Consider the following 24,488-nt stretch of genomic DNA (forward strand, 5'->3'; position numbering starts at 1 on the left):
CCTCATTAGTTTTACCTTCACAAGCACATTTTTTCCCCGGGGATAATTAAATAATACACATGTGGTAGTTTCTGTATTTACTAATGCTTTATGAATCCGTTTACATGCATGAGCTAGCCCAGACTGTGTTAAGAATCCCATGTGCGGCTGTAAGCGGTTTGTTTCAACAATGCAAGAGTAGGTTCTCTGTTAAGGAGAACACGACTTTGCTGGTTCCCTTTCGGCACCGGCGAATCGTCAGTGTATGTGTTCTACCTTGTAGTTTTCGACGGTCCACTCTCCTCGACGTTGATTTCACGTGTTGGATAAACCAATCTTTGATATACAGCGGCTTGCATTCAACTTGGCTGTGGAATAACAAACAAGCCAAGCGCAGGCGTATAGTCGCGTTCGGTTGAGCCGGTTAGGTCGCCATTAACCACGAGCCTTGCGTAGCCGCTCATTAGCTTTATCGTTCAGCAGCAGTTCGCCGTTGCATACGTGTACTTGTGTGAAACCTAATCGAAACCTTTCTATTTTTTCGTCTTGTCTCTAAAACAGCTACGTTCGTCATCGTTGTTATTGCCGACGCTCTTATTTTAAAAATCGCACAATTCCATTCGATGCAAAAAAATAAAGGCAAAATGAATCAGGCTGCCGAAATTTCTGCTCATCGGTTTGCCTGCGTCGTATTCCGCCTGTCCAAGATACCGCCATCCACATTTATTGGGCGCATGTATATTCGGGAAATCGTTATTTCTGTCAAAGGCCTGTGTTAGAAAACAAAACCTTACCGAGCGCATTCTGTAGGCAACAAGGAAACAGCAAATGGTAGCACAATTCTCAAATTCTTAAGAAGGAAAATAAGACCAAAGGCCACATTTTTTAAGGAGATTCCTTTCCGGCGATTCTCTTTATATCTCATCATCACCCGGCCACCAAAGTAGTAGATCGTGGAGATGGGGGGGAGGGGGGAGGCACGGTGAGTTAAAGATAAAAAGCAAGAATAATGGAAAATAAAAAAATATACGTTACAAAATACAACCCTAGATATTCACAAGTTATTTCCAATGCGCGCATCGTGGAGATCACCTCAGACGACCAACCCTATATACAGAAGAGATTGGACAAAACGAAGTGGGAAGGTATACTTTTGAATGAAATCGCATCAACTGCTTAGGGTTGACAAAGAGCTGAGTGAATTATGCCTTGAAGTAAGACTTTTCCAAGGAGTTCTCTCGCTGTCGCCATAATTATCACTACGTGGTTGTGAGCACCGAGTACAATGAGAAAGCTTTATGAAGGCGCCATAGGCGCATTATACGCGTACTTGAACGGCACGTGAAATATAGAAGGCAGGGATGTGAACGAGAAATGAGTCTGATTGGCTGCACTACTCTGGGGGACGGGAAAGAGGGAATGGTAAGATAAGATAGAGAGAGGGAAGGGAGGGGGAGGAAAGCCGCGGTGAGCTCGCGCACGCACGCGGAGAGCCTGGGCGAGTCAAAGGCGTTCACATAGGCCAGTCGCCTTCAAGAAAGACGAAAGTGATTTCATAGCTTTGTGGGCCGACGAGCGATGGGGACGGTCTTCAAGTAGCACCTGCACAGACAACGGCCAATCGTCCAGTCGTCACAATGCCATAGACAATATTTGTCTTTCCGACTGAAATCAATGTCAATGGCACAATGAACGTTCCATGATCTCTTCCACGCCGCAGACGTCACAAGCAGCACTGTCAGTCATTCCAATCAAAGTAGTGTACACCTTCATGAGAGCCACTCCCAACCACAGCGGGTATAAAAGCAATGACTCATGTCGGTGAAGCCCTGGTGGAGGCCGGAGTTGGAGCAAGGGGTTCAGTTCGTACAACCTGGTGCACCTTATATTTGGGGTGTTCCGCTCTGTTAAAGAGAGCATGCGTGCCATGTGACGAAGCTGCCTTGCAGCGTCTCTCCTGGAAATAGGAATGAGAACGCAGTGTTCTTCTTGATGTGACTCTCGGGCAGTCTTTTCTGCTTGATCATTTCCACTGATCCCGCAATGGCTACGTAGCCACTGGAAAATAATTTAGTCGTCTTTCTGTTTGACGTCGTGATGAAGTTTGACGATTTCGTGTGATCGCTGTTCGTGAGCTCCACGCCTGAGCATTGACTGCATGCTGTGTAAAGCCTGCCTCGAGTAGGAAAACACGACCCATGGTGCAGGAATCTTTGTGTCAATAAATCGAGGCACTTTGCGCAGAGCCGTGAGTTCTGCAGCCGCGGACATCGTGACATGTGACGTCCTGAATCGCGGTGTTACTCGTCTTGTAAGTATAAACACAGCACTCCCAGAACTGGTCGATGTGGTCCATCCGTAAGTATAGATGTGTATTTCTCGTACAACAGGAGTAAGTTCAATTGTTTTAGTCCAAGCGGTGGAAGATCTGACTATTTCTGAAGTCCTGGAGTTCTGAAGTGTACTTCAGGACGGCACAAACACCACACAGGAGACACCGACCTGGTCGCAGGTGTATATTTCGATGTAAGCGAGACAGGCTTATGCACTGACAGAGAGAAAGAGAGAGGCATATAGGAAGGTAGGGATGTTAACCAGTCAAGAGTCTGGTTTGCTACCCTACGCTGGGGGAAGCGAGAAGGGGAAGACAGAGAAGGGAGAGAGAAGGTGTATATGCTTGTACGGACAGTACTTGAGTTAGAGCCGCTCGCGCAAATCAAAAGTTCTGAGAAAGCACAAAAGTGCCTTCACTGCCTTCTGAGCCGATGATCGGTGGGGACGGGGCTCTAGTACTGTCTGCTCACTCAGAGGACGATCATCTAATTTCCTCAATGTGTTGGACAAAGATTGTCTTTGTGCTTGAAATTGAGGACAATGGCACAATAAGTGGTCAATGTTCTCCTCGCATCCGCAAACAACACAAGCAGGACTATCAGCCATTCCAATTAGTGCTTATGCACTGACAGTTGTGCTAAATGACGTGCGGGGTCTGTCCATGGTGAGTGCAGCGAAGTGATGGCAAAGGGTCCGAGCAATGTGGTGGACATGTGCAGGCATTGTCTCGCCGGCAATGTGTGTCGTGATTGAGTAATCTTGAGCAATGGCAACAGTTTAAGCCGTTGCTGGACAGTGTGGTAATCCAAGGCATATTCTCAGATATTGGGCTTTAATGCTCTGAACTGTACGCAAATTAGTTTTGCAGCTGTTGGATATAACAGGTAAGCTGTACCGGAGGCACCCAAAAAACAACACCCCGCACAGCTGTAACATGGATTGTGTGGAAACCCCCAAGTTCTTTGCAAGGAACCTGAACAGATGACATATAGCAATCAGTCGCTTTTTCATGTGGTTCACGTGAGCAGCCCAGGACAAGACTCTGTCAGTCACAACGCCGAAGAACCTGCGACTTCTCCTGGATGATATCACTTGTCCATTGATTGATATGGCGTATGCAGAGATTGGCTTCCGGGTAAGGCCACCACTGGTCGCGTTTCCCGCGTCATCTCCAGGCCTTGTTTACGAAGGTAGCATGATGTCGATGAGGCCGCCTTCTGAAGCCGAGCGCGAAGCTGAAACCGTGTCACCCGCGACGTCCAGATACAGATGTCGTCGGCGTAGATAGAGAGTCGGACGGTGCTTGACAGGTCCTCGAGTAGTCCAATAAAGGCAAGATTAAAAAGCCTTGAGCTTAGTACTTTGCCCTGAGGGGCTCCGCAGCTACTGTAATACTGGAGTGTCGGGCCATTCCCAGTGAGCACGTCGAATGATCGCATCCGCAGGTGGCTACGAACCCAGAGATATACCTTGCCACCAATTCCTATTGCTTCTAGCGCTTTAAGGATGACGTCATGAGTAACGTTATCGTAAGCCCTTTAACGTCTAGAAACAAGGCAGCAGACAAGCGCTTACAGGTCTTCTGGAATTAGACTATGTTACCAAGTCGACAACGTTGTCTATAGATGAATGGTCGCGCCTGAGTCTCGTCAACGTGTCTGGATAAATTTCACAGTGCTCTAGGTGCCATTCTAGGCGCGTTAGAACTATCCGTTCGTCTCTCTGTGCGCGAAATTTTACACCGACTGGACTCAAGACCGTTCAACGAGTCAAAGATACTCGGACCGTGGCCACACCCGTCACTGGCACGAAAACCGATTCGTGCACTAGTGCAATACTTCAAGTGCACTGGCTTAAGAGACCGTTTATAGTGTCCTTGTGTCTAGTGTCCCTCCCACACGCTCTCAGTGCTTACTCCCTCTGTTTTTTCCTCTTTCTACTCCCCCAAACCGGGTACGGCTGACCTCCCTGCCTTTCCTGTCCTTGCTTTCTTTCTCTCTCTCCGTTCCATAACTTTTTCTACACAACTATCAAGTGCGATCGGGTGGTATGACGCAATGTCCAAAGGCGACTTGCCAGCTTTGAGAATCGGAATCAGGCGGCTTGTCTTCCATTCCTGGGGAACCGTGCAAGACTGCCACAAGCCGTTGTACAGGAGCAGGAGTGCCTTTCGAGCCCGTTTGGCAAGCTTACACAGAGCGCGGTACGTAATGCCATCTGGTCTTGGCGCTGAGGAACGCCTGTATAAAGCAAGTGTAGCCTCTGGTTCGTCCAGAACAAAGGGCCACTCGTAAGAATGGTGAGTGGTCGGGAGCCTGCATTCCCATGGAACTTGCTTCACCGGCTATCCTCCTAAAGAAGGACTCTGTGACTTCAGTCTTTTTGCATTGTAGGTAAAGAGCCAGGAATTAAATGGGCGGCGCTGTCCAGAGGCTGCACGGAGGCCACGAACAGTTCTTCATATAAGAGACAAAGTCTTTCGAGTATCCAGAGACCTGCACAAGGACGTCAACCGTTGTGAAGCCAGCTTGTTCGTACGACACTGTATTTTCTTCTGTGTGCGTCTGGCCAATATCAAATCATGAATGGACTTTGTGCGCCTATGTCTGTGTTCCGCAGGGCGGCGAATTGCCCGAAGTTTCTCTAACTCGATGCCGAATTGGTGTCTGTGGAGCTGTTCAAAATTGAATGTGTGGCAACCTGTAAGGCACCCTTTTTTGCGTCCCCTAGGCTGGATGGTACGTCGTCTCGACAGCAGACTTCCATGGTTGATTTAAATTCCGACCAGTCGATGCATTCGGCGGCTCCGGAGAACTTGGAGCTAGTCAGCCCCTCAATTGTGAGAGAAGTTGGAATGCGGTCGCTTCCCCGCGTTTCCAAATCCGAGAACCATTCAACCATTCTGTTAAAAGAGCCCGAAACAGAGCAAAGGTCAACGCAGCTGCTATACGCGGTTCCCCGCAGATAGGTAGGGCTTCCATCATTTAACAAAGTTCTTGTTCAGAGGCAATGGACACTAGTCTTCTCCAGTGATCACCCACGACGGTGGTGTCGTCAAAATTTCCCGTAAGCGCTCGCAGTTTAGACGACTTGATGGTGAAAAGTATGCTCCCAGAATTATGAAAGAGACCGCTCTCTTCTCCAAAGTCAAACACGCGTACTAGTCTTCATCGTCAGGCGACATGGGGTGATGAACATACGTCAAGTCACGGCGTACAAAAACAATAATCTTGCTGCATTGCCCGTAGGTGGAGGACATAATGCCCGTATAGCCGGACATCCTGATGGGCGATGACAGGTTTGACTCACAAATGACAATAATGGGAAACTGATTCCTGAATACAAGCTGTCGAAAGTCGTACATACGCGACTTAAGTCATCAGTTCTGGCGTTCTATTAAAAGACAAATGCATTCTGGACCCCCTCTCGAAACAATACCATCTGGCAGCCCATTGCTTACCCTATAGAGTCGCAAGCACTGGACCCAGGGTGTCCAGCACCTGCAGCGCACGCTGCGCCGACGGGGTTTTCGTGTTGCTGAGCAGAGCACGCATGTCATTCGTCAGTGACCGCAACATTATTATAAGCTGGCGATTATCAGGTGTCGTTGCATCAGCGGTTTGTATGGGTGTAGATCGTGGAGGTATTCGAGGTATCTTCGTGGCAGATTGTGTGCTTGGAAGTGCGGGCCACTCTGCAGGATGATCGAGTCTTGTCACTTTCTTCGTTTTCGTGGTAAGTTTCATAATTGCGCACCGCGTTGATGTAGCAGCCGCTTTGGCGTAAGACGGCATGTTGTTTGTTGCGGCGCTTTGTTGCGCTCTTCGGTGGCGATACCGTCGCCGCCTCAATGTAGCGGCAGCCTCGCTGTGTGCTGAATGATCCCAAACCATGCGATCGAGAAGCGTGAATTTCTTCCGGGATTTCGGGATGTCCTTCGATGAGGCTTCGTGGGAGCCACAACAATTAGGGCACTTCAGGACAGTCGCACGGCAGATGTCTTCTGAATGTGATTCAGCACACCGCGGGCACACAACATTGTTCACACAGATGCGTTTTATATGGTCAATCATGAAGCACTTGTGACGTTGCAGGGGCTTCGGTATGTAAACTCGAACTGCATAATGGACGTGGACAACTTTGACGTGAGAGGGAATGCAGTCTCCGTCAAACACAAGCTTCACGCAGCGTGTGTTTCCGAGTCTGGTGAGATGCGTGACGACAGTGCCTTCTGTTGTTGACTGTATTAATATTGGCAAGTCGTCGGCCGGAATGGAAATGTCGACGTCATAAATGATGCCAACAGTGCCGTTACCGCCTGTAGGGATCATTGATCGCACTTTTACTTTGTCGATTTCCGTGACATTCCGAAGCCTTTGTAGTGTGCTACGATGTAAAACGTCTACAGCCCGGACATTCTTCCGTGAGTTTATTCTCACGTATTCAATCTCATTCGGTGTGATGCTCTCTAATAACAGAGAAAGAACCTGCCTGTTCAGGAGCCGCACATTGGCCATATAAAAAAAATTAATTGTGGGGTTTTAAGTGCCGAAACCACTTTCTGATTATGAGGCACGCCGTAGTGGAGGACTCCGGAAATTTTGACCTCCTGGGGTTCTTTAACGTGCACCTGAATCTAAGTACACGGGTATTTTCGCATATCGCCTCCGTCGAAATGTGGCCGCCGTGACCAGGATTCGATCCCGCGACCTCGTGCTCAGCAGCCAATTGGCCATATAGGGTCCACGGGCAAGATGAGAACAGTGTGTGACCAGCGCTGTGGCATATCCTTCCCGGTTTAAACACTTGCCTGCGAGGACGCCCGCAGGAGTGTTCTTTCTGCATTTCGGCTCATGACAACCTTGTAATCATCGTCCGAGGAGTCGCAGCTGTCCGAGTACAACTAGGTGGCTTCCCTGTCTGTGTCCCTTGACTCGCTTGTATGTTTCCTGGACGTAGGCCGACCAGACGGCTTCGCGCCAGGAATGTCCTCGGAAGTTTGTTTGTCCGTTGCCGTAACGAGGTAGCGGCAGCTCCCTGAATATGCTAAGAAACGAAGCGAAAATACAGACACAACAGTACCTAAGTTCAACTCAATGGTACGTGATAGTGCAAAAGTGTGGCATAACGCTGTTCTTATTGTTTATGAAGTTTTAGGTTCTTTGTGAAATAGGCAGCCGAGGGGCACGCTCTGCCGAACATGAAAATAAACTTCTTCGACTAAGCAGTGTGAATAAATAAAAAAAAACAAATGAAGGAAGCACGAGATATGATTATATTGGTATTATTATTAGTTATGAAAACACATACACATACGCAATGAGAGAGGGAAATGGGAAAGGTGCAGGCTGCCAACTGCCACTGAGAAGGGCACAAAGCTTGTATACTGTTCAAGAAGGAGGGGATTGAAAAGGGAAGTTGAAGATATGGAAAAAGGAAATAAAGAAGAAAGACACAGTAGGATGACAGGCCCCAGAGACGAAAGCAAAGCAAGAACATACACGCAGCACCAAAAAAAAAAAAAAAAAAAAGACACCCAGGAGGCATTAAGAACCGAAGGATGTACAAAGAAGAAGTTACGAAAAATCTTTCTTCCCTTGCAAACCCTCTCGCAAACGGGAAGCCCAAGCCAGTTTTTTCTAGAAAAGTAAGCAGCGTGCGATGAGCCTGGTCCCGTCGAGGAACACAGCCACTAGGATGCAGGATGAAGGGTCGCACACTTCAGGCCAAGTAGGCTACAGTCCCTTAGTAGCGACGTGCACTGAGAAAGGGAAGCAGGGCACACAAAAATAAGAGGCGCCAGTGTCTCCCAGGAACCGCAAGAAGCACACGACTAACTGTCTACACGTCTTTGTCTGTATAACCGTTCGGATACCAGGACACAGCCAAACCTGAGCAATAAAGCATCAGATAAAGGAAGCATAACCTACGATACCTTTTGCATATAGTCTGATGGCCTATACAAAGTGCAGCTGAGCAGTGACAATTTATGACTGCATCTTTCTGTGCAGTCTTGCACAGAAAAAAAAAGATAACAAGTAACGTAATAATTACCAAGCTCTTCTTTTTTTCTTGTTCTTCTTATTCCCAAAAATGCTTTTGCTTTATTGAGGACTCAGGTGGCGCATGCGTAGATGCCGCAGCGCCTTATCCTTGAGCGCAAGTTACGAGCTTAGTTGTTTCGCTTTAAGCACCAGATTCCAAATGAGCCGGAGTTCATCTAGCCACATAACCTGAAAACAGGTGATTCGCAGAAACTCAGTACAATTCAGGAGTGCGCACACGGTCTGAAATTTTCGCAAATTGCCAAAATACACAAGTTACGGAAGTAATTGGGGCCATCCTATGGACTGTATAATCCAGATATGGGGGGGGGGGGGGGTATATACTGAGACGCGCTTATTGTAGCTTGATTACTTGTCAATAAAAATGCTCGCGCGTATCGTGTGCTTAATTTGTAGGCGGGTTAGGAAACTTCCGTTAATGGAGAGAGAGCTTCCAAATAGAAAAAAACTTGGCGTTTCGTTTCGGATACGCTTCCTGTATTGCTGTAGCAGGACTGCAAACTAAATTATTAATTTTAATAAGCACGAATTAAATAACTATAACATAGTGTACTTTAGAAGTCGCACACATGCACGTGAAATAAGTGACAATCACTAATAGTCCGCCACTCTTTTTTAGCAGCATCACTTGAAATTATTTTCTGTAATAGTAATATATTGTTTTGTACAGCCGATCGCGCTATTGATTTCCCGCTACTGACTTCACTGGCATTTTTGGATATAGTTCGATCTCGGGATGCTTGTTTAGTACGCGACGGCCACGTTTAATTACGTTTCGAAGCGCTCGATGGACGCTCGTACCCAAAGGACTCCGCCTGGTCGAGTAGTTCGGTCGCCGTGCCGAATGCTTGACGAAGCGGCCGAGGCAAAACAGGTTTTCCGGCGTCCTTGCCCATCGCGACCCGGCTTCAGGCACCTCTGTCCCAGCTGGCCGCGAGGTAATTGGGCACGCGATGGCCAGACGCTGAATTACCGGCTCTACCCAAGTTCACGCTGCCTTTTCACTATGCCTCGGCACGCTCATTTTGGTGGCTTTCCACATGCGCGACCTCCATGTCGTTTGTTAGTGCCCTCCCTCCGTAGTAATTGACGATTAGAAGGCACATCGCAGTAATGTTCAACGAAGCGTCTTCAGGTGTTTAGAGATTGTCCCAGGAAAATGCAACCGCGGCGTCTGTCTTCATCAAAATTGAGTTAAGGACTCCGAGCTCTTACTCAGAGTGATGAACTAAACCTTTCACAGGTCTCATAATATCTTATAAACAGACAGACAGACAGAGAGCGAGAGAGAGAAAGAAAGAGATAAAAAGCAGAGAGGTTAAGTAGCGTAAATGCCCGGTTGGCCATACTATATGCGCTGGTATAAGAATGATGCCTGGAGAACATGCAGAGAAAAGAAGAGATTAAACACACGTGCCGCAGGGCAAGCTGCTGAAAAAAAAAAAAGTCAGAGAAAGGATGAAGGGAATCTATCCGCGCAAGCGCGAAGGCGCCTGATAACGACTGAAGATTCTCATGCAACCATGACGCTTAAAAAAATATACACTAGTGCTTTCCGCACAGGCTGATGTTGGCAACACCCAGGGTAAAAGAAGTTAAAGTTTATTGTTGGAGGCAATACAATTGATATAGCCCGCGCCAAGACCAAAGGAAGGGACTAATCTCCTGACTGGGAAAGATTCTGCTTTCTTGTGAGGGGGCGGTTGTCAAACTTGTCGAGCGCTGCTGAGTGCTTTTCTTTGTAGATGTGTTATATAGGCATGCAAGGGGTTTTCTTCAATCCACGTATGTGAACAGTCGGCTGTACATATCGGATTCAAGTTGCACGAGCAATATTAAGGCTCGTATCGGTGAAATATTGGCCGTGCATGATATTTTTGCTTTCATACTGGTCAGAGCACTATAGCCGCGTATGGGGCAATATGTACAGCACGCGGGAATCTGGGGCTGACATCACGGTGGTCAATAGGACAGAATGAAGAGGTAAGTGTCAGAGCCTATGAAGGTTCCAAGATTGAAGAGATTCACAACAGACGTACGGTCAGACCTCGCAATAAGTAATGTCAGACTTATTTATCGGTTTGTATGGACAAGTTTCTGGTCGTGTAGTGTCCAGTAATCAGAGACTATTTTTGTATGTGTGGTGGGATTCAGTGTATTGGTTCGATTTTGTGTTGGCGGCGGAAGATTGTGCGTAAGCGCAAGCTTTACTTAAGCGCACACACGACTTTGCTTCTTGCGCGCAGAACATTACACTCATTCTTGACGCTTCGCTTGGCACATCCCATACTAACTTCATCCGTGGTTGGCGCACAAGTGCGCTGTTTTGACGGCTGCTGGTAGCTGAAATCCTTATGATTGGCACGTGCTATGTGAACGGTGTGGAACGCGTAGTATTTTTCAATGGAGTCTACTACTGCGTTCGTTTGTGAAAACTCTTCTGAGCCATCAGGGCCATTATGTCCTGTCCTTACCTGTCTCAATTTCCGTTGGCGTTGTCCATACAAATCGTGATGCGCTTTTGACAGCGTTGTGCTTCGCGCATGCCTAGGTTTTATGTTCGCTTAGGAGCGGATGGCAGATAATTAATTACCTTCAAAAGATCGTATATTCAATTTGCTAATGAAACATACAATATCTTTTGAACAATACATCCTCCAAATTTTCTGCCGGAACGAGCATTAGAAATGCTTAAGACGTGGCGCCAAGGCTACTTCCCGCCTATAAAAATCGCCTTGGCTTGTCAGCTGTTTGACACAACTCTTCTTTCAAAAAAGAAAAGAACTTTGAAGATGCGAAAAGTTGTCTTCTTGCATTTTCAATTGAGATGTTTCAGTTTTTCGAAATTTAGAGAATTCACCAAAAATGTCATTGCTGACCGTTGGTGGCAGTGCGCTTGGTTGTGCAGCAGCGATCTTGTTCATAGCAGTTCAAATTCGTTGTACGAACCTAATTGCCTCGTTCACATGGAACACTCAGAAGACATGAATGTATAATTTCTAATCAAACCTGAAGAAAAAACGCAGATTCTGCTGAAACCGGTATGGCACCCTGCGTGAACAACGTGTTCATGCCACGCTCGCTGGCAAGCCTCATGAAGATCGCTCAGTTACTCAAAAGCAATCCGAAGAGAAAAACTCGAGGAATTAACAGGTAGAATTTTGCAAAGGAATACCTCAGGAACGATGCGAGAAATTATGTTTCTTGTGAATTTATGCTTGATAGTTCACAACTGAGCCCTTGAAAGCGATTTCTGGAAAACGATTTTTTTTTTTCTGACAGAAGGAGCATTATCTCCAGAACTAAGAAACCTTGCACTGTGGCATTCTGTGGCATTTAGTATAATTGTTCTAAATTGTCTAATGAACCTACTGAACTACAACAATTATATTTACTTAGGTATACTTTTTTTAAATAAAAAATATTTCATGCCAAGTTGCCTTTATAAGAAGATGTAAACGTTGAAAAAATTATTTTGAAGCGAATTACAGTGTAAAAGTCATTTGTTGTTCAACCAAATTCCCGCTTTGTAAACAATACTTAACAGAAGTTTCAACGTATTATTTGCATTATTTACTGTTTAAATGTTCCTTCACTAAAATACTGTAGTGGATAGACATAAAAGTGTACGAATAGAAAGCTTCTCAATATTTGTAGATAAAGCTTAGCATGCACGATGAGAAATACTTGTAAAGACACCTACATGTTTTAAGAAAGCTTCGTTTAGAAGAACTGCAGAAAATAACAAGAATCTCTGATGTCCCGTGAGTGCCTACAAAATCCCCCCTTAATGCTCCGTGTATAACACATTTGACAAGTCTTGCTCTGGCGGAGCAATTGTCTGTAGTACACGTAGTTGGTCTGCTGCTAAATCAATACCTATCCACATACTCCTTCCTCATTTAAGCCTTTTGAAAATTGGACATGAATGAAGCTGGAAAATGGTGGAAAACAAGAAGTCAGTTTTATCATGTTCACTTACAATTTCTACAATTTTTGGCTGGCCGTGCCTCATATTTCAGCCATTTTTAGGAAGTGCAACATTAATCGCGCATCAGAAAAAAAATCAGCTCATGGTAAACGTAGAAGGAGGACTTCTGCTAGTTACAGGTTGCCTAGCCTTGCAAGTGCTGCCTGCAAGTTTTCCCCACGAGCCCCACTTATGAAGTGAAGGTAAGCCTAGAACCTGCCAGAACGCATGCAGGGCAGAATGACGGTTACGGCCTATTTGAACCGGGGCGCATCATCCACTGCCATGCTATCCATACCATCTCTACTTGCTAGCCTTCGCATTCGGTTCACATTTCATACCGCAGCTCTGTGTCGCGGAGGAAATCGAATCCGAAACAATTTCCTCCTAAATATCCAGCGTACTCGCGGGAAGAAAATGTCACTGGTGCTTGTATGCGAGGCTGTTCTAAGTAAACGTAAGCATCGGACCTGTTGAAGTCTTTAGTCTTTTTATGGCCAGAAACACTCTCCCCATCGTCAACAGCCGAACACTACAGTCCCTTCAACCTTGGGGCTGATGTTACAAATTGCACACGCACCCTGTCGCCACTCCACCCCCCCTTTCTATATACATGTGCGAGCTTTAGTCATCATAGCACCATGAAATCGGAGGTAGGCTTCCGTTCTTTTGTTTTAATTGAATTTTATATATATATATACACACATCTGTTTTTTGACGGCATACGATGTTTATGAAAACGGGGGGGGGGGGGGGGGGGGTAGTAGAGAAACTTAAGCTGTATTACCGTCAATGGCTGAAATATGGTTTGCATGGTTCTTTAGTACACTCAATGAGGCATGGATTAACTTCATTACTATGGGCGACGATGAGGCGTCGCGCAATTAACGGCGGCGCCTTAATTTGCGCCAGTTCATTTAGGGATGTTTACTCGTTTATGCACCTTCATGTTGGAAAGATAGACCCTTTCTCCGCTCCCAACGTACATGGTTGGGTCAAGGGCAGTTTACGATTATTTCCGTTCATACTAACTGAAGTTGAAACAAATACTTGTTTCTTATGTCGCTTTACTTTTAAGCCCGTAAACTGTAAGCTAACAGCTCGCGCCAAAGCGTTCTTCTTTTCAGCGATTACCGTCTCTGGTAATCTGATTTGGGTCTAGGGAGGTGCGCTTAAACTCATCTTGCTCTTAAACATAGATGCAGCAACAAAGCTTTGAATGCTCACGCGTGATGCCGCTCAGTTTATATTGAAAACGCGAGGCTTCCGGCATACTCATTTTCATCGCCTGGACTCATATTTCTGATTACCTATGCCATCTGGGCAATATCATTATCATCAGGAGCAGTAGTAGCAGCAGCAAGAGCCTATTTTATGTCCATTGCAGGACGAAGGCCTCTCCCTGCGATCTCCAATTACCTCTGTTCTGCGCCAACCGATTCAAACTAGCACCCGCAAATTTCCTAATTTCGTCGCACTACCTAGTCTTCCCCCGTCCTCTACTGCGCTTTCCTTCTCATGGTACCCATTCTGTCACTCTAATAGTCCAACGGTTATCTAATGTGCACATTACATGACCTACCCAGAGCCATTTTTTCTCTTAATGTCAATTAGAATATAATCTATACCCGTTTGCTCTCTGATCCAAACCGCTCTCTTTCTGTCTCTTAGGGTTATGCCTAGCATTCTTCGTTCCATCGCTCTTTGCGCGGTCCTTAACTTGTTCTCAAGCTTCTTTGTCATTCTCCAAGTCACTGCCTCATATGTCAGCACCGGTAAAATGCACCGATTGTATACCTTTCTTTTCAATGATAACGGTAAGCTTCCAGTGAGGAGCTGATAATGTCTGCCGTATGCGATCCAACCCATTTCTTTATGCTTCTATGAATTTCCTTCTCATGATCAGGGTTCCCTGTGATTAATTCACCAAGGTAAACGTACTCCTTCACAGACTCTAGAGCTGACTGGCGATACTGAACTCTTGTTCCCTTGACCGGTTGTTCATTATTATCTTTGTCTTCTGCATATTAATCTTCAACCCTACTCTTACACTCTCTCTCTGTTAAGGTCCTCAATCATTTGTTGTAAATCATCTGCGGTGTTGCTGAACAGAACAATGTCATCAGCGAACCGAAGGTTGCTAAGGTATTCGCCGTCGATGCTTACTCCTAAGCCTTCCCGGTTTAATAGCTTGAATACTTCTCCCAAGCACGCAGGGGAGAGATTGTGTCTCCTTGATGGACCCCTTTCTTCATAGGTACCTGTATCGTCCTACTTTTCTTGTGTAGAATTGAGGTAGCTGTGGAATCTCTGTAGATATTTTCCCAAGGTATTTACGTAAGTGGTCTGTACTCCTTTATTACGCAATGCCTCTGTGACTGCTGGTGTCTCTACTGAATCAAATACGTTTTCGTAATCTATGAAAGCCATATAGAGAGACTGATTGTACTCTGCTGATTTCTTGATTACCTGATTGATGAGATGGATGTGATCGATTGCAGAGTATGGCTTCCTGAAACCTGATTTTTCCCTTGGTTGACTAAAGTCCAGTGTTCCGTTATCCTATTGGAGATTATCTTGATGAATATTTTATTTAATACTGGGAGTAAGCTAATAGGCCTTTAATTTTTCAATTCTTTACCGTGTCCCTTTTTGAGAACTAGAATAATGTTGGTATTCTTCCGTTTCTCTGGGACTCTTCAAGTTGACAGACAGTTCGAATAGAGGGCCGCCAGTATTTCAAGCGTTATGTCTCCTCTATCTTTGATTAAATCGACTGTTATTCCATGCTTTCCTGGCGCTTTTTTCCTTTTGATGTTTGGCAAGGCCCTTTCAACCTCATCGCTAGTCATAGGAGGAGTCTGTAAACTAATTACTACTTCGAAAGGAGGTATTCTGACGCCTCTGGGTACTGTACAGGTCAGTATAGAATTATTCCGTTGCTGTTACTATACCTTAGAGATTGCTGATGATATTGCCCTGCTTATCGTTTAGTGCATGCTGCTTGGTTTGTCCTATGCCAAGCTTCCTTCTCACTGATTTCAGGCTGCGTCCATTTTTTACAGCTTCTTCAGTCTTTCTCACGCTAGAATTTAGAATATCCCTTTTTTTCGCCTTGTTGATCAGTTTTGACAGTTCCGCGAATTCTATCTTATTTCTTGAGTTGGATAATTTTATTCCTTGTAGTTTCTTCATTAGACCCTTTGTTACTTGGGAGAGCTTGCCTCTTGGTTGCCTTGGTGCCTTGCCTCCCACTTCAACTGCTGCCTCTGAAGCCAGCCTCGTTACGGTTTCATTCATTACCTCTATGTCATCATCATCTCTCTGTTCTAAGGCTGCATATTTGTTTGCAAGTACCAGCCTAAATTTGTCTGCTTTTACCCTTACTGCCTGTAAGTTTACCTGTTTCTTCTTGACTAATTTTAATCTTTCTCTCTTCGAATTGAGGTGAATATTAGCCCTCACTAACTTATGATCACTGCACCTTACCCTACCTATCACTTCTACATCCTGCACTATGCTGGTATCGGCAGAAAGTATGAAATCAATTTCATTTCTTGTTTGACTATTAGGGCTTTTCCAGGTTCACTTTCTGTTGGTACGCTTCCTGAAAAAGGTGTTCATTATTCTCAGCTTATTCCTTTCTGAGAATTGTACCAGCATCTCTCCTCTAGCGTTTCTAGAATGAACGCCGTAGTTGCTAAGTGCTTGTTCACCCGCCTGCTCTTTCCCCACTTTTGCATTGAAGTCGCCCATCACTACAGTATACCGAGTTTGCACTTTTTCATCGCTAATTCAACATCTTCATAAAACTGATCTACTCACTCATAATTGTGACTGGATGTTGGAGCGTAGGCTTGTACTACCTTTAATTTATCCCCCGTAGTAAGCTTGATTACAACTACTTCTACCCTCTCATTATGCTATAGAATTCGTCGATGTTGCCCGCTATGTCCTTATGGATTAGGAATCCTACCCCGTATTGCTTCTTATCTGGGAGACCTCCATAGCAGAGGACATGGCCGTTATTCAGGAATGTATGAGTCTCATCATTTTTTTTAATGTCACTAAGGCCGATGATATCTCAAACTATGTCTGATAGTTCCTCAAAGAGTCCTGCTAAACTAGCCTCACTCGACAGAGTTCGGCAGTTAAAGGTTGGCCGGGGTGTTTCCAATGGCGGCCTGTCCGGACCCAGAGATTCATAGCATCCTCTGCTGCGTTGCAGGTGTGACCGCCACCTTTGTCAGGCGCTCCGCAGCTGCTGGGGACTTAGGGTCATGGTTAAATCGCAGCAATCATCAGGGAGGTAGTGGCCGAATACTGCACCAGGGAGGCCAATTCCTGTTCTGGTGAGGGAGTGTCTTTGTTCAAGCTTTCTTACTTTGGTTGTCCTTGGATTAGTGTAGCCCCACTCACTCTCGGCATCTTTTGCCGGTGTCAGGCGTCACTCCAAGCCTGCTAGTGTGGTACACTGGAGGACGTCAAATTCAACGTATTGCGTAGAGCAACAGCTATAGCCACGCATTTCACAACTCTCGACGAGGCCATACAGTCCAGACGGGCAGACCATGCATATCTCCGAGAGGGAATATAGAATTTAGAAAAACAAATTAAATTATGGAGTTTTACGTGCCAAAACCACGACCTCATATTGAGGCACGCCGTAGTGGGGGACTCCAGAAATTTGGACCACCTGGGGTTCCTTAACGCGCACCTAAATCTAAGTACACGAGTGTTTTCGCATTTCGCCCCCATCGAAATGAGGCCGCCGTGGCCGGGATTCGATGCCGCGACCTCGTGCTCAGCAGCCCAACGCCATAGCCACTGAGCAACCACGGCGGGTCGGGGGTGGGGGGGTTGTTTGACAACACACCCAGTGATTTTCGATTACTTTCCTTGAAAGTGACATAATCCACTGGTTGATTAGGACAGGCACTTATGTATCCTTACGTGATTTGAATGCGAAAGCATAATCACTTCTCTAGGTAATTGGTTACATCCATAATACAAGACGTCATACACTGTCATGTGTCCTTCACAACTCTACCTTAATCCAACTTGTTCTAATTCGTATAAACCTTAAACCACCTTAATACTTGATTGAGGAAAGGCAAGGCGCAAAAGACAAAGACTGAAGAAGGACACAAACGACAGGACCTTCTTCAGTCCTTGTCATTTGCGCCTTGCCTTTACTCATTCAAGCATGAACCAACTAGCCCAAGCAAGAGTTTTACTTCACCTTAATGCACCCTGCTCAACATTAATCCACCTTAATCCACTTTCACCCACCTAAACCCACTTTAATCCACCTTAATTCACTTTAATTTACCTTGCTTCTCTTTACTTCAGTTCCATTCACTTTACTCCACCTTAAGTCACTTATCTTTAACTTTTTCTAAGTTTAATTCACTTTACTTCACCCTAATGCACAGTGGGATTTCGCAGCGCGAGCCGCAGCAGGTCCGGCGCGCGTAACGTGACGTCATCGCTTGGTCACGTGGGTTTTCTTACGGTCGGATGTTAACGCCGGACGCTCGCCGGATTTTCCGCTTTATGGGGCATTTAAGGCTATCGCATTGAAAATGAAGCCGTTAAAGCACCATATCAATGTCGACATTGGGAGCGAAAGCGCTGGAAAACAGCCAAGTGGTGGACACCAGACGTCTTGGCAGTGATTCTGTGAATGAGTGGGGCAAATGTCCTTCTGCATCTGAGCGCTGTATTTTTGTTCAGGACGCTGATCTTTCGTGGCAGCAGGTATTCGATTTGTTAGTTTAACAAAAATATTACAAAAAACTAGGTGTGTTAGATTATAGTGCTATATCAATGAGCAGAGTGAGCTAGCGCCAATACTCAGCGTATTGGTTAATGTGTAGCCCCCACTTGTGATGTTTCAGATTAGAGAAAGATAAAAACGAAATGCAGAGAGAGAGATACAAGCAGAGCACATGCACACGATCACTGCCGTCCGCAGCACAAGATAACAGTTAAAACTTGCCAGTTCTACCGTCACTTGTGCAAGTTTGTTGTTCATAAGAATTGCAACAATGCATTAGTAGCTCTCTGCTGCTACGGCTTGTGAGGTCACTATCCCAAAATCATTTGTGCTGATAATAGTTTGTGATCGATCAATTCTCCGTAGCCTAGTCGCGAACGACTGTTTCTGTGTACATTATCAAGGACACTCAAGCGAAATGTGTTGAATAGTTCCCTCGCAACTACAGTTATCACAAGCAGCATTATCGGCCATGCCGATACGGAAGGCAAAACAATTTGCGACGGATTATCCCTAGCCATAGCCTATACAAACCGGCGTCGCGTCGCATCGGCGGAGTTTCGGTGGGATGCAAGGTCGGTGCACTTCGCGCGGTGCAGCCGGATGCATTGCAATGTTCGTGTGTGCCACACAACGAGCAGGATGTCTTGTTCATCACGCGAAGCATTCTAGCTTCACCTGAACGTGAAAACTGGATAAATTCTTGTATGTTGTCTTCAAAAGCTGTTCAAACAGCATTATCGGCGTGCTCGTTACCCATTTTGCCGAAGTGACTAGGAATTTCTTGAAACATGAAGTGATGCTCTTTCTTGATCGATGAATGATTAACATCTCTGTTATCGAACACCAGACGTTGGTGTGGCCTGCGCCGCAGCGCTGACGGTAATGGAAACACGTCAGCAAGTATGTGTATAGCGAAACGGCGCCAAAATAGAAAAAAAAGACGCTTGGAAAAGCAGATATGCACTCGGTGGCGCTCAGCGTTTGATTGAAGAGAAGAAAGTCGATAGGCGTAAGTTTACTCATGAACACGCCCTGTCTCTAAATAAACGCAAATATTCCGCGATTCTGTACCTTCATTCGCTCTTATGAACTCTGAAATACTTGACTACTTAGCAAAAGATATGAAGTTTACGTTACTTTCTACTGAAAAAAAAAGAAAGCAAGAAAACATAAAAGCTTGACAGCGTTTCTGCGGCGTTTCACCAAATGGTCTTTAGGTGAAACTTGCCTTCAGCTTGCACCCTATATTACTGGCTTCGTTTACAACGTATACCGTTCTCTTGCGGTAAAGTCTGTATTGGCAGCACTGAATGTTATATTAGCATCTTCCCGAACAGCACTATAACTCCTCACTAACCTAGACATCATTTAAGACTTCATGGTCGCTTGTACGGCAAAGCACCGGATTTTGACAACGCCTCTATTATCACAAGCACGGGTCAAGAGATCCATGTAATCGCGGAGGCGTGTCATACCCAGAGGCACGCGCAGACGTGTAAATGACTCCTCCATTTTCCTAAGAGACGGTGAGCGCTACTATTCCCATCAAACTTAACCGCATATGTTGTTTTCTATTATGTGCTTTGCACTGGCCTTTGTCGTTTTCTTTTGGTTTTAGTTTCGGCGGATTTCGCTCTGTCTTTCTCGTTACATTTGTTCACATTATTCCAATAAAGCTTCAGTAGAAAGGGTGCGCTCGTGTCTTTCCTTCTTTTTTCGTCCATTTCAGTTCTTGCGTTGCTATGCTGTGAAACTATTCCAATTCGCCTAGTTCCATGTTCTTGCGTTTTGGGCGTCTATTACGCGTATTAACGTTGCTCTGTATTCTTTCTCTTGATTTCTTGCAGCAAAGGAGCGCACCGATGGAAGGGGCTTGCTTTTCAATGGTGAGTTAAACAGCTTTAGGTTAACTGTATTTTTCATAAGTGTGCAGGCATCGTGCATCTTCGGTTGTAGCCTGTGAAATTAACTATCTGTTTCAATTTGTTCTGCTCTTATGCAACACTTAAGCAAACCGTTTAGCTTATTATCTACTGTGTACTTGCTGTGCTCGTCGGCATTACTTTTGCCGCTGTCCTCAAGAACGCCTATACTGAGCACGTCTGTGTGTTATAAATTATAGAGCTTTATGAGGCAAAGTCAGGGTAATTTTAATAGTTCAAATGCCATTCCAAAACCTAGAGGGCCTGAGAACTTTAAAAATAATTGATGCGGTGATAATAAGGAGAAGAGATATAGAGCTTCTGTACAGCCAAAGTTAATCATGTACGCGTATATCAATACAAGCTGCGCCACGAAGTTTCCAGTACGAGGATCTATGTAGCGGTAGCGCCGGGTATGATACATTTTTATTGAATTAGGGAAACTGCTGATAAAATGAGATCATTAAAAGACGCAAATGCGTTTATTAACGTAAATGAGATCAATAAATGAGGCACGTAAGTTTCTTATCATTGTTGCAGCACCTAAAGGCGGCCTAACGAAAGAATCACAGACCCGTTCTGTGTATTTTGCGCATTGCACGCTATAGACCGCACTTGCTGGCGCCCATTTTCTTTTTCTTTAAAGCCAAAAACATTAGTGATTTTTGTTTTGTCACAATTGAGAATGAAACCTGAAATAGGGCGTGAGTGCTCTCAATGTCTAAAATAATGTTGTGGTGACCTGAAGACTAGGAGCTTATTCGAGGATTGGTGGTCGCTTGGTATTATTTGATATTTGAGTGAAGCTGTATATGACTGCCGATTCGTCCGACTGTCCGTCTGTCGACTGCAGGTTGAAAACTCTTCCGGCGCAACCTCATGCGCATGCGCGAAAGGAAAGAGAGAAAGAGAGGCATACGATTGGCTGCGCCAGTAGTTACGTCGTCGCTCTCCGTCGCAACCGAGCGCGCGCAGCAGTTTCTCTCCGGCTCCGAAATGGGTAGGCCACGCGTCATACGTACTCCTGAGGAGCAGGCAGCTTTCAATCAGCAACTCCGCTGGCAGAACCGGGAACGAGCTCGTCTACGCCATACCGATGCTGCAGCAGGGGCACAAGAACAGGCTCGTGCAGCCGAGCGCAAGCAGCAACTGGGTACCGAAGATTTGGCAGCCTACCAAGCCGTGGTTTAATGAACCATCGGAATTAACCCAGTGATAAACACCGGGGCCGCACGTTTCGGCTTTGCTGGTTAACCATCTGTACGGACTGTTTGCGCGTTGATTTTCTTACAAAAAGAGACAGAAGAAACTGGAATACGGTACAAGAAAAAAGTTATTTTTGAGATGCTCGACCTGTTGTGCTCGCACCATAACCGAGACGAAATCGATTTGTTGCAAGCTGTTATAAGGCGACACGTCTTCGTTTTCATCTGGTAGCTGAACCCGCTGAGGCGAGACCGGTTTCTCACCGATTTCCTAAAATTGAAAGTTAAAGAAAAAGTGCAGCAGCAGGTTCGCTGTCTGGCCTCGCGAATCGCGTGCGTCGGCGAGTCGCAATCTTCGCAGGTATTCGTTCGTTTACGACGAGAGTCACGGTCGTCGCCATCAGCGCAACGACATGCACGCGCGGGTTCGACGAGCTTAAAGCCACGGATAAGAAACCGCCACCTTCGCTGCCTCTTTTTCGACCCTTCGTGCCGCGACGAGCAGTAAAACTCCGCTCCCGATCTCCTTCCCCGGGCTTGCGCATTACGCTCTTTCTGCTGCTTTCACCGCAGCCAGTTTAGAGCCGCCTGCCGTTGAAGGCCGTCTGTGCGAACACTCCTGCGCTTGTTTCGCCAAAATGTTTGAAAACAAAGGAGCTACCTTTCTTCAAGAAGACCTTATCGGACGTGCACAAATACTGTGTGGAAAAGTGAGACACAAATGTTAAAGATAACATGATCACAGGAGCACGAAATGTACGTTGCAAAACGGCAGCCAGTTGGAGCGTTATATAGAAGCTTTTCCGCAGAGAGAACAGGCGCAGAAGAATTTGCCCTTAAACCGGATCAGCGAGGACATTCTTTTATTCTTGCTTTTACCTGCAATCAGCGCCCCGATGCCTGTACCCAACTTGCTGTGAAATGTTCCATTAATTCATAAAAAAGAGAAAGAATGATTGCCTGTATTGAACTTTCACTGCGTAACTTGTCGTAGCATACCACATTTTGCCGCGAATTTTCCAGTAAGTCAGCCGCTTAAGAAATGATTTCTCAATCATTTGGTCGACCATTGTGATATTCCATTGCTTGATAAAACCCTTTCATATGAGATGTCGGTTCCCAGTACAAACAGAGAGAGGTGGCAACCCTCCAGATTAAAAAAATAAATTTGGCAGAGACACTTAAGGCAGCTTACTTGTGGCAATGCGAAAACGTTATGGTCGCTTTGTTGAAATGTATTCTTTCTGCGCGTTCCTTGTCCGCGCAAGCTCTCGCGTGCATTTTAACTGCGCCTCGGTAAGGCCAAATGAAACAAACCGACAGAAAGCTGAGCCAGTTGGTAAGGATTCATAATGCAAAAAAGGGTAAGGCGTGCAAGTACGGACACAAGAGAAGAGAAGCATTCGTGTTGTCCGCTTCTCTTGTACCCGTGTCTGCACGCCTTACCCTGTTTTGAATTATGAAGCCAAATAAAAAACGCGCCTAGCGTCTCAACGCCTTCGCTTGCCCGCGACGAGTTGATAACTCGGAAGACTGCTCAGCGCCACTCATTTGGACATTAATGCTGTTTATTATTGCGATAGCAATTATATGGAAACTCCAGGCGCATTTTTGCCGTCGCCGTGAGGTTCCGTATGATTGAAAGCGTGTGAGGGTGAGCTGGCGAACGCGGGTCAATCCCGCATGCGCGAGTGAGGAACGTGGCCCGGGTGCGTGCCCTCTTCTGTGGCGCGCTAGGCAGGAGGGCGAGGCGAGGGGCGAATGGAGTTCTTCTCCGGCGGCTGCTACGGTGTATCGATGTCCTCCTCGCCCGCCGCTCCCTGCAGCAACTGCGGTGAGAGACAGTTACTGCGCTGCACTTTACCCCAACCTTTCCTCCCCATCATCAAGAATCTCCTTCTCTCTACTACGGCGTTGGCCACGCGAATCTCGGACGCCGTAGCAGACACCTTTGGCGTACGCCGTGAGGACGCGTTGCCGGCGCTGGTGTGTCTTGTGTGCGGTCTGCGACGTGCTCATCCTCATCTTCAAAGCGATTTGAGATATTTGCAGAGTGCACGTAGTGCCGGTAGCTTCGTATGCGCAATGCCTCCTTTGTAGGTGATGTACTTTCGACGTTTCGTACGCGTTGAAGCGACAGATGCACGGAGGTCAATTGGCTTGCGGCTGCTGCCGCTATTCCTAGCTCCAGCGTTTCAACAGACACTTTCAGCTGTCATCGAGTGATGTGTGTTCATGTTTACCTGTGCCCGCGTGACACCGCGCTGACACGTTGACGGGCTAGTTGGTTTGAATTTATGATAGAATGAATAAGCACGACTGAACAAGGACGTCGGAAGACGCAGACACACAAAGACAGTGCTGTCTCTGTGTGTCTCTTGCTTTCCACGTCCTCGTTGAGTCAGGTTTACATATTCTATCATTGTTAATTTAGTTAGTAAGCGAATGTTTACAAACTGAAAAGATTTTGCGCCAAAAAGCAACACACGCAAGAAAGACGACGACACCACGGGCGCTACTTCAACTGTTTAATGAGGGTGAAAGCACTCGACATATATAGCCCTCCACAACACCGCGCATGCGTACAAGGCAACATGGAGTACAAGGTTTTATCAGAGTAGGCGTGATAGAAACTTCAGCTCAGCATCGTAAAGAAAAACCGACGTATCACTAACACAGTTCGGACCCGCTTTCTTGATGTAGAAGGCTTCCAATGTTTCACGTGATGTCTGATGCTTGCCTCTACCCAAAGGTACCCAAAGGTGTTAGTGATACGTCGGTTTTTCTTTACGATGCTGAGCTGAAGTTTCTATCACGCCTACTCTGATAAAACCTTGTACTCCATGTTGCCTTGTACGCATGCGCGGTGTTGTGGAGGGCTATATATGTCGAGTGCTTTCACCCTCATTAAACAGTTGAAGTAGCGCCCGTGGTGTCGTCGTCTTTCTTGTGTGTGTTGCTTTTTGGCGCAAAATCTTTTCAGTACGCAAGATCACCAACTAGCCCAGCACTTAACTCTTCTAAAGAATGTTTACAACTTTGTACGGCCGCTAAAACTACTATCTTTACCTCGTACAGCTATCTACTAATTTGCTATCGCACTCGGTGCTTCGCCTTTCCGGCGGAACTGCGAATTTCTTTATACTCATTTTATACACGCATGATGTGGCGCCACCACCTACCCATTGGATGCGTCGTCACGTGCCCAACGACGCACGCACTAGGCACACA

The 24,488-nt window shown here is 46.1% G+C and overlaps 1 protein-coding gene across 3 annotated transcripts in view; it reads left to right on the forward strand.

Moving 5' to 3' along the window:
• The window catches only part of LOC126531724 (kin of IRRE-like protein 3), an 861,138-nt gene that overhangs the window by 195,439 nt on the left and 641,211 nt on the right, over positions 1-24,488 (forward strand). For 2 of the 3 annotated variants that reach the window (XM_050179413.3, XM_055071419.2), the window contains one exon: positions 19,978-20,016. The gene's annotated coding sequence lies outside the window, so the exon portion shown is untranslated. Of the gene's footprint in view, positions 1-16,576; positions 16,701-19,977; positions 20,017-24,488 lie in introns of all 3 variants that reach the window. The other variant, XM_055071418.2, reaches the window with a different exon arrangement.

This window comes from Dermacentor andersoni, chromosome 5 (genome assembly GCF_023375885.2).
Source record: "Dermacentor andersoni chromosome 5, qqDerAnde1_hic_scaffold, whole genome shotgun sequence".
Classification (NCBI taxonomy): domain Eukaryota; kingdom Metazoa; phylum Arthropoda; class Arachnida; order Ixodida; family Ixodidae; genus Dermacentor; species Dermacentor andersoni.